At 40.0% G+C, this 10,945-nt stretch overlaps 1 long non-coding RNA gene across 1 annotated transcript; it reads right to left on the bottom strand.

Moving 5' to 3' along the window:
• Window positions 1-768: 768 nt before the first annotated feature.
• On the bottom strand, window positions 769-10,299 carry LOC124872601. The gene is made up of 3 exons (XR_007039332.1): window positions 10,098-10,299; window positions 8,784-10,016; window positions 769-1,970 (listed from the first exon to the last, which is right to left on the bottom strand). It is a non-coding gene; the product is annotated as an uncharacterized LOC124872601 (long non-coding RNA).
• Between the last annotated feature and the right edge of the window lie 646 nt (window positions 10,300-10,945).

Raw genomic sequence — 10,945 nt, 5'->3', positions numbered from 1 at the left:
GGTTTGATTTCATACACACCCAATGCTGTTTTGTTTTGTTTGTTTAGTTAGATATTTTACCCTTTTGTGTAGAACTTTGCATGTTTGATTAGGTGAAGATTATTGAATCGGAAGAGCGAGTTGTTCCAGGGCTGTTGATTTAATAAATATTCACGTAGATAAAGAGAAGGCGTTTGTGTTTATTTTGTGCAAGGGTGATTTGTCAGTTAAAATAAGGTCAAAGTTCCCCATGTTTCGGCATAAAACGGTTGAGTAAACAGTGACATCTAGTAATAGTTATCAATTATTACTTGTAATTATCAAGGGCTTTAGGCTACAATTACAACACCAGAGGACATCTCTGGCTTCAATTCATAAATAAGGATTTTTGGTTAAGAAATAAATTTTTTCAAATTATGATTTTACATTATAATTCTTGATAAAAATTAATTAATCAATAATCAATAATCCCAACACAGGACTGTTGATTTAATAAATATTCATGTAGATAAAGAGAAAGTGTTTGTGTTTATTTTGAGCAAGAGTGATTTGTCTGTCAAAATAAGGTCAAAGTTCCCCCACCTTTGGTGAAGCGGTTGATTAAACAGTGACATCTAGTAATAGTTATCAATTATTACTGAGAATTTAATAATTGTAATTATCAAGGGCTTTGAGCCATAATTACAACACCAGAGGACATCTCCGGTTTCGATTCGTAAGTAATGGTTTTTGGTTAAGAAATTAATCTTTTTCAAATTATGATTTTAAATTAGAATTCTTAATAAATATTAATTAATCAATAATCATAATTCTTACAATGTTTTTCAGGAAGGGTCACCATGTTAGTTTTACTCGACTGGTTGCAGGTTCGACTCGGACCAACATGTCTCAACCATAAGCATTCCTGACAATGTTTCCCTCCACTGGTTTCTGAACTTATCTTCCCCCTACTGACGATCATAAATATATTCAACACGAGGAAACTGAAATCACCTTTTGGAAAAAAAAATGTTTGAGATTCCGAATGTGGTAAAAGTGAGGAAGCGTTAATCTCTTTAGATTCTAGTTGTAAAGAAAAACATGTGGGCCTTTAAAGAAATTATTTAAAGGGAACAACAGTTCCAAGAAAGAGATCAGGCCATTCATTCAGTCTCTACTGCCTCTTTTCCACTGGCTCGATTTGGCCTGCCCTGAACAGCTCTGCACGGCTCTGCACGTTGTGTTGCATTTCTATAGACCCGCTTTTGCTCTACTGTAGGGAACACCTCCTGGAGGCGCGGCTTTAAAGCATCATGTGTCGTGCTGCATAACCGCAAATGAAACTCATGGCGGCGCAATTGGAGCACTACCGTTCTTCAACAACCGCCAATGTAAGGAAGAATAAGACCGAAACGCATTACAAAAACAAGAAGAAGGAGCTATGGAAGACGTTGGTCTGTGCTGTTGCTATGTGTGAGCTTGATTGGGGTTCTTCTTCGATTCCAAGAAGATATAAACCGAAGAAATAAACTCGCTTAAATGCACGTTTGAAAATGGCGGTTGTTTTTTTTTTTTACACTGGTCGACTCTTGCGGCTGGCCACGCCCACAGCCAATCAATGAACAGTCGTTTCTTCACATCACGTACAGTACTGACTCGGCCTCGCTTAGCCCTGCTAAGAAGGAGGTACTAAAAAAGTAGGTACCTATACTGAAATAACAGTAATGGTAATGCTCGCGAAGCGAGCCGAGTGGAGCAGAGTCGGGCCAAATCGAGCCAACGGAAAAGGGGCATTTCTGTGTTGTTTCCTCAAGTCCAGTAGTTCCCATGGGTCAGGAGAAGAGCAGGATCACTTCTCTGACTCTCTGCGCCCTCTGATGGACAACTATGTCCTTTGGTGCCTTTTCAGATTCTTCCACCAGCATGAAGGCCTTCAGGACTGTTGTTTCCTTTGTTCCTCCATAGAGCCCCTCCAGATACTGAAGCAGCACCACAAATGTATCGTCTGGGGTCTAAAGAAAAAGAATAACTTTCCTTTACCTTACCGTCTTGGGTAGTTTACATGCACTTATACTTAATAACAGTCTTTCTTGGCTGAAATATAGAAGCATTTTACAACACTTGAATGAATTATTTTTTTAAGTAGCATAAAATCTTACATATTAAATATTCAAATGTTTTCAGGGGGGATTTAAGGAATGAGTTCATTTCCTGAACCAAACAGGATGTTGATGCCTCTAGTAATCTAAACTTCAACAGATGAGGATTTAGGTTATTTCTTTTTACCTTTTTAGAGTCGTACATGTGCTGCAGTAGCCACGTCTATATATATACAGTGCCTTGCGAGTATTCGGCCTCCTTGAACTTTTCAACCTCTTGCCACATTTCAGGCTTTGTGAAGAATCAACAACAAGTGGGACACAGTCATGAAGTGGAATGAAATTTATTGGATGTGTCAAACTTTTTTAACAAATAAAAAACTGAAAAGTGTGGCGTGCAATATTATTCCGCCCCCTTGCATTAATACTTTGTAGCGCCACCCTTTGCTGCAATTACAGCTGCAAGTCGCTGGGGTATGTCTCTATCAGTTTTGCACATCCAGAGACTGAAATTCTTGGCCATTCTTTGTTGCAAAGTAGCTCGAGCTCAGTGAGGTTGGATGGAGAGCATTCGTGAACAGCAGTCTTCAGCTCTTTCCACAGATTCTCGATTGGATTCAGATCTGGACTTTGACTTGGCCATTCCAACACCTGGATACGTTCATTTGTGAACCATTCCATTGTAGATTTGGCTTTATGTTTTGGATCATTGTCTTGTTGGAAAATAAATCTCCGTCCCAGTCTCAGGTCTCTTGCAGACTCCAACAGGTTTTCTTCCAGAATGGTCCTGTATTTGGCCCCATCCATCTTCCCATCAATTTTGACTATCTTCAGTGTCCCTGCTGACGAAAAGCAGGCCCAAACCATGATGCTGCCACCACCATGTTTGACAGTGGGGATGGTGTGTTCAGGGTGATGAGCTATGTTGCTTTTACGCCAAACATATCGTTTTGCATTGTGGCCAAACAGTTCAATTTTGGTTTCATCTGACCAGAGCACCTTCTTCCACATGTTTGGTGTGTCTCCCAGGTGGCTTGTGGCAAACTTTAAACGAGACTTTTTATGGATATCTTTGAGAAATGGCTTTCTTCTTGCCACTCTTCCATAAAGGCTAGATTTGTGCAGTGTACAACTGATTGTTGTCCTATGGACAGACTCTCCCTCCTCAGCTGTAGATCTCTGCAGTTCATCCAGAGTGATCATGGGCCTCTTGACTGCATCTCTGATCAGTCTTCTCCTTGTTCGAGATGAAAGTTTAGAGGGACGGCCGGGTCTTGGTAGATTTGCAGTGGTCTGATACTCCTTCCATGTCAATATGATTGCTTGCACAGTGCTCCTTGGGATGTTTAAAGCTTGGGAAATCTTTTTGTATCCAAATCCGGCTTTATACTTCTCCACAACAGTATCTCGGACCTGCCTGGTGTGTTCCTTGGTCTTCATGATGCTCTCTGCGTTTTGAACAGAACCCTGAGACCATCACAGAGCAGGTGCATTTATACGGAAACTTGATTACACACAGATGGATTCTATTTATCATCATCAGTCATTTGAGACAACATTGGATCATTCAGAGATCCTCACTGAACTTCTGGAGGGAGTTTGCTGCACTGAAAGTAAAGGGGCCGAATAATATTGCACGCCCCACTTTTCAGTTTTTTATTTGTTAAAAAAGTTTGACACATCCAATAAATTTCATTCCACTTCACGATTGTGTCCAACTTGTTGTTGATTCTTCACAAAACATTAGAATTTTATATCTTTATGTTTGAAGCGTGAAATGTGGCAAGAGGTTGAAAAGTTCAAGGGGGCCGAAAACTTTCGCAAGGCACTATATATATATATTTTACCCTAACCTGAAGATGTACGCATTCATGAAACGTGGCTAAAACCTACATTAGATTTTATTATCAATGGCTTTATTAGTATTTGTAGGGATAGGGGAGAGGATGTGTAGTTTTTCTAAAACAAGGAAAAAGGACAAGAACTTGAGTACATAGTGGTTGAAATATGGACAAAAGAATGGAAATTTAGCTTGATATGGTGTGGTAATTTTAATGCCTACAACACAATATGGGACTAGAGGACTAATGGGAATGGGTTGGTTATTGAGGAGTTAATGGAGTCTAAACATCTTATATGCATTTGTAATGCAGACGGAACAAGATCAAACATCAGAATTGGCACAGAGACAGCCACTGATATTACATTAGTTTCTGATTCATTAGCAGGGCTCTGTTCTTGGACTGTTATTAAAGACAACTATTTGAAGTGATAATTTTCCAATAATGATTTAAGTTGGCTTGAATTAAGAGAAGGATGAAACTGGAGGGTGGCCTAATAGATGTTGTAGTGGAGCTCAATGGGAGAAATATAAGACAATAAGTCAACAAAGAATTAGGGGAAAAAACAGGAGCGGAGATGTTGATTCATTAAGTTCAACATTCAGTTCCAAAGAAAGGTGGGAATTAATAGTTAAGACGTACAAAATATCAACTCCAGGAAATGTTCAGATCTGTTATGTAATTCAAAGTAAACTTATTGAGTATTCAGATGTGATTTTATTGGACTTGTATAATAAAATATTAGAATGTGGAAATGGAAAATTGTCTTAAAGTTGCAAAGAGGCTGTAGTGAAAAACTAACCTGCACAGTGCATTTACAAAAGGTTATTGATAAATGCAAAAATAATTGTGTATATAATTAGGTGTTTATTCAGGTGTGAATGGGGCTCAGACAGACAAGCTTTAAAAGTAATTTACATAAGCCTCATAAGACCTACAATTGATTATTGTTGTATAGTTTATAGATCAGATTCTGACACAGTTCCCAGGAACCTAGATGCTGTTGAACATCAAGGTCTGCACTCAATTACAGGAGCAATTAAAGCAACTCCAATTTCAGCTTTACAGGTAGAGATGGGTGAAATACCATTAGAAGAATGAAGGAATCTATCACAATCTGCGGCTGAATGGACCAAAGTGCAGACAAGAGCTGGGCAGCAGCATGTTAAAGGAAGGCTTCATCATTATACAAAGGATTCCAAAAACGTAGCATAAGTCACTGCAGGAATAGACATGAGTTGAGCCCAAAACGTACATGAATTCACTTAGCAGGAGCGTAGCACAAACTGAACTTAATCAGGGGTACTGAACGGGAGAAACCAGCGAGGAACAATGAAAACCACAGAGCTTATAAACTGAGGGAAGTGGAGTATGGATCAATGAGACTGGGAGGCATGAAATCAGAGGAGATAGGAATCAGGTGTGGACCAGGCTGCAGAGAACTGAGGGAATATGAATGGTTCCTATGGTGACCAGACTGGAAGATAAAGGGAACATAAGAGAAACTAGACTATGAAATAACCAAAGGAAAAACTGACTACAAAACTAAATTATGACAAATGGACTAAATAATAAACTCAGGGAAACAGATCTAAGCAAAACTATGGAAAAAGATAAATAACCAAATGAAGCAAATGAAGCTGTCCTCCTCCTCTCCTGCTCACAGCCAAACAGACATTCCACCCTCCTTTGACCCACAGGACCCACAGCTGTCCAGTAACACCTCACATTTTTTATCTTCCACCTCAGCCATGGACCCTTCTGAATCTACATGTTTACCTTCAACCAAATCAGAAGATGCTGATGCTCCCTTTACCTCCCCCTTCCACCTGTGTGTCTCAAGAAGTCAAGTGAAGATGCAACTGGAGAGACTGAATCGGAATAAGGCTGCAGGTCCAGATCATGTCAGCCCTAGAGTCCTGAAGGCCTGTGCAGAGCAGCTCTGTGGGATTCTGCAGCACCTCTTCAACCTTAGCCTGGCCCAGAAGAAGGTTCCAGTGTTGTGGAAGACCTCCTGTCTTGTTCCGGTACCAAAGAAAACTCAACCATCAGTCCTCAATGACTATAGACCTGTTGCCCTGACATCTCATATCATGAAGTTCCTAGAGAGATTCCTGTTGGCCCACCTGAGTAAGCAAACAGTAAACCATCACGACCCCCTTCAGTTTGCTTATCGCTGTGGAGTTGGAGTTGAAGATGCCATCATATACCTGCTTCAACAAACCCACTGTCATCTGGACAAAGCCAGTAGCACAGTGAGGATCATGTTCTTTGATTTCTCCAGTACATTTAATACAATACAACCTGATTTGCTTTGTCAGAAACTCTAAAAGACTCAGCTGGAGGCCTCAACAATCTCCTGGATCAAAGACTACCTGACAAACAGACCACAGTTTGTGAGACTGAAGGGTTGTGTGTCTAACCAGGTAGTCAGCAGCACAGGAGCACCAAAGGGGACTGTACTCTCACCATTCCTTTTCACTCTGTACACCTCAGACTTCCAGTACAAGACAGACTCCTGTCATCTGCAGAAATACTCGGATGATTCTGCAGTCGTGGGGTGGATCAGAGATGGACAAGAAGCTGAGTACAGGAAGGTGGTGGACCGCTTTGTGGCATGGTGTGGAAACAATCATCTCATCTTGAACGTGATTAAAACAAAGGAGATGATTGTAGATTTTAAGAGAAACAGAAAGAAGTCAAAAACTATTTCTATCATGGGAGAAGAAGTGGAGGTGGTGGAGGAGTATAAATGTGGTGTTCATCTGGACAACAGACTAGAGTGGAGATGCAACTGTGAAGCCATCTACAAGAAGGGACATAGCAGACTGTACTTCTTGAGGAAGCTTAGGTCCTTTGGTGTTTGCAGCAAGATGCTGCATATCTTCTATAAGTCTGTTGTGGAGAGTGTGATCTTTTCTGCCATCATCTGCTGGGGAAGCAGCATCAGAGCCGGGGACTTAAAAAAGCTCAACAAGATGATAAAAAAGGCAGGCTCTGTTCTGGGGACTCCTCTGAAACCTCTGGAGATCATTGTGGAAAGACGGATACTTCATAAAATGAAGAACATTATGGAGAACCCTGAGCATCCTCTTCATGAGACTGTCCTACAACAACAGTGTCTTCAGTCAGAGGCTTCTTCAGATCTGCTGTAAGATGGAGCGCTACAGGAGATCCTGCCCACAGCCATCAGCGTCTACAACGGCTCTTTGAAGAAACCCTCATAATGAGCTACAACAACATTTAATTTCCATTTGGGATTAATAAAGTATTTTTGAATTGAAGTGAATAAGAATCTAGAATAACCTTAAACTAACGTAAACTGAGAAACTGGAGGGAACAGAAGAAACACCTGACTGAATAAAAAGTAAACAAACACTAAACTACCTGAGAGGGAAGCAGAGAACAAAAGTATCAGGAAACAGAAGAAATAAATAAGCATAACTATTAAACCCAAAGGAATAGAAACACCAAGCTGAAAAGTAAACAACTACAAAACCACAACAAAGACCAAAATGGCAGATCTTAACAGAATCAGCTGTCATTAAACTACTGAGTTAATCTGCAGGGCCAACGTTAAAACCACCCCATGCAGGCAACTTTACAAACCTGCAGGGAGAAAAAAAAGAGCAGTTAATAAAATATTTCGTTGGAGAATCGTACAGAAAGCAACAGAATTAGAAATAAATCATTTAGACATTGGTCCAATAGTGCCAGTCCAATAGTGCCACTAATGATAACAACACCCTGGATTTGACCTGATTCTGATATGGATTTAACTACATTAGAGAGAAAGATCAGAGATATAACTTTCATTTATGATTCACTAACAGACAGTGCACAAATGCATCCCAGCGTTGATCAGGTCATATTTCTTTTGGAGCGTGCTTATCCTGATTCACACTCTTTACCAATTGGTGGCGGTAATGTGCCAAATTGTTGTCTGCCAACAGCGAAAAAGATGAAAAAGAAGACAAAGAAGTAGACTTGGCTAGTGATGGCCAAATGAAGCCTCATGAAGCAATGAAGCTTTCCAGCACATTGCTTTGACTAAAGGTTCATTACTTGATGCTGCATTCATTTCTCACTAGAGACATCTGCTGCTGCACAGACACTGTGACAGCCTTCATACTTCAAATATCAGAATATGGCAGTTTGCAGTATTGTCACAATAAAGGTTTTTTTCAAACCCATTTGTCATTTCTTTTTAGGTCTTAAAATGACTGATACTCAAAATAATTCTGCTAATATTCTGACGTCTGTGGTAATAGTTTTCTTTTATGTGATATGATTTTTATGTGGACTGATTTAACAATGAAGATGCACTGTAAGCTTTGTGTTTGTGACTTCCTTCCTGAAAAACTTGAATTATTTTTCTGGGACTTCTGCTTCAGATCCTTTATAGTTAGCTGCACACAGAGTTTCACTCGTTCAATAGCATTCAGTTTGTTTCTCCTGGGTGAGACTGATGTGTCCTTGCTGATCAAACAACTAAATGTGAAATTGCTGGTGGATGGGTATTTGGGTGTTAATTATTTGTATTCAAAAACAAGACTAATTTCACTGTTTGTGGTTGAAGGCGATTTCTTTGTCGGCTGATGACCTCCCCAGCCTTGGAAAACACGCTCTCGCAAGGCATTGAGGATGCTGGTGAACATAGAAACCTCTGTGCCATGTGGTACAAGTAGGGATACACTGTCCATCATTCTATTCTCTTTATTTTATTTTATTGTTTTAGATTACCTCTGTTGTTTGATTTTATCATTTTATTGTTTTTCTCTGTCTGTATCTGTGTTTATTTGCTTTGTGATTGTATTGTAATTGTATGTACAGCGCTTTGAGTGTCTCGTTGCTGAAAAGAACTATATAAATAATTTTACCTTACCTTACGTATGCTAGTACTCCAGAGGTCCTCATGTCTCGTCAAGTTAACTTCTGCCTGGTATCGCTCCACCTCTACTATGGCATCTGCTGTGGCATTGGAGCTTTGTCTCTTCTGGTCCACTGCTTCATCTAGCAGACACCACATCTCACCAATAAATAGCAAAAAAAAAAAAAAAAGAAAACATTAAATATAATCATACAACACCAGCAGCTGAAATACAGCAGTACTAATATGTCAAGGTCAAGGAATTTACAGAATAAATAAAAACTCACGAGAGTTGCTGGTGCCTTCTCTTGCATCTGATGGATGTGGAGCTTCACTGCTGGCTATTAGTGCAGTATGTTCAGAGATTAGCTGCTGTACTGCCTCTTGTGCCTTGTTTTGGTTGAGAAAGCCAAGAGTTTTAAACCTGGGGTCAAAAATGTGGCCACTGTCATTATGTTTAGGGATTCTATACTTGTCACATTTTCTCTGACACTTTAAAAACTCCTGAGAGAAGTTTAGCAACTCTGGTGATATTTGCTGATTTTGCAAGTCCTGCATGGTGCAGCATGTTCATTAAGGATTATCTTTGAGATTGAGACCCTTCTCTCTTCTGAGAGCTCTAATGTTGCCTGGTAAAAAGTGAATAATACAGGTAAGCACTCCTCAATTGTTTGATACTCCTGACAAGATAGTGAGGTTATGCTATTCCAGCGTGTGTCCACATCAGTGACAAGCTTTTGTGACTGTCTTCCTATCTGTATCTATACTACTTCTAGCTTTCTTTACCTTTGGTGCTTGAGTGAAAATATGTTACAATTCGTTTGTACGAATGTCACAGAGAGCAGGGACCTGGTCAAATGATTTTCCTACCAACAACTTCAGTGCATGAGCAATGCACACAGAGTGCCTGATCCTTAAGGCCTTAGCACGTGCAATCATGTTTGATGCAGCATCAGTGACTATAGGCAAGTAACCTTATTAGTTATTCCCCACTCCTCCATGTGGGTATGAACTACCCTTGCCAGATTTTCTGATGTGTGACTCTGAGGGAAATGTTCAACTCTAAGCAGCACAGTGCCCAGTTTGTCGTCTCCATCAACAAAGTGGCATGTTATTGCCAGGTATGCATCCGTATTTATTAATATCCACATATCTACTGTGAGGCTCACAGCAGACACCTTCTGCATGTCCTCTTTGGCCTTTTCTTTTTTTTTTTTTTTCATATTTTTCCTCCATCTTCTTTAATGCCTTGAAGGAAAGGAAATTAATTGAAATTACTGCAATTATTTGTTAGCACTACATTTGATCTTGTTGTGTACACATATAAACCTTTCTAGTAGGGAGAACATAGGTGGGATCCAGCAAATGAAGGAGTTCCCTGAACCCCTCGTCTTCCACAACAGTAAAGGGCTGTGAATCCTTTACAATAAGATTGACCACAGATTTGAAGTGTGTGGCTTTTCTTTTTCATATATGGCTCTGAAATGCCTAAGCATTGATGAGGTGTTATTATTGTATACCAGCTCTCTGGCACACAAGAAACACTTCAACTGAAATACAAAGATGAAAGTTCATTGATACAGAATTATTGGTAATGATACAAATAAAATTAAGTAAATGCTGCAAACACATTTTACACAAACCTTGTTTTGAGAACACATTTTAAATTACTCCCAGATGGAAGAGGTTTTCCTTTTTTTGTTGGCTCCATTCTTCTCAGATGCTCCTATCTCTGCTGACGTGCGACCAAACCACTACAACAACCCACGAAGCAACAAGTGTCATCGCGCTTTTATTTTGATATCTGACACGCGAAATGAAGCAGTGACGTCTCCACGGAAATGCAAGGCATCGTTTGTCATCGGTCACGTGATTTACCGCAAGACAAGACACGCATCGAACCTTTTTACTCTGTAAACTCGAAGCTTTGCTTCAAATGTCCCATCACTAGAGTTTGGATCAAAGCCGAGTTATAACTACTCAGTAACTGTTAAAGGATCTTTTGAAGAGAAGCGAACAACAAAGATGTGGAGACAGCAGCTCAAACGGTGGCAGAGTGCAGCAGTGGGAGAGATTTCCCAAACAGCTAAAGAGGACAAAGAAGATCATCTGCGGCACAACGTCCTGGAGGCTGGTCTCAACCCTAAAGTTCTGCTACACAGATTAGGTTTGTATGT

The sequence above is a fragment of the Girardinichthys multiradiatus genome, chromosome 8 (genome assembly GCF_021462225.1).
Source record: "Girardinichthys multiradiatus isolate DD_20200921_A chromosome 8, DD_fGirMul_XY1, whole genome shotgun sequence".
NCBI classification, from domain to species: domain Eukaryota; kingdom Metazoa; phylum Chordata; class Actinopteri; order Cyprinodontiformes; family Goodeidae; genus Girardinichthys; species Girardinichthys multiradiatus.
Note: the sequence above shows the minus strand (reverse complement) of the source record. Positions and strands in the feature narration are given on the sequence as shown.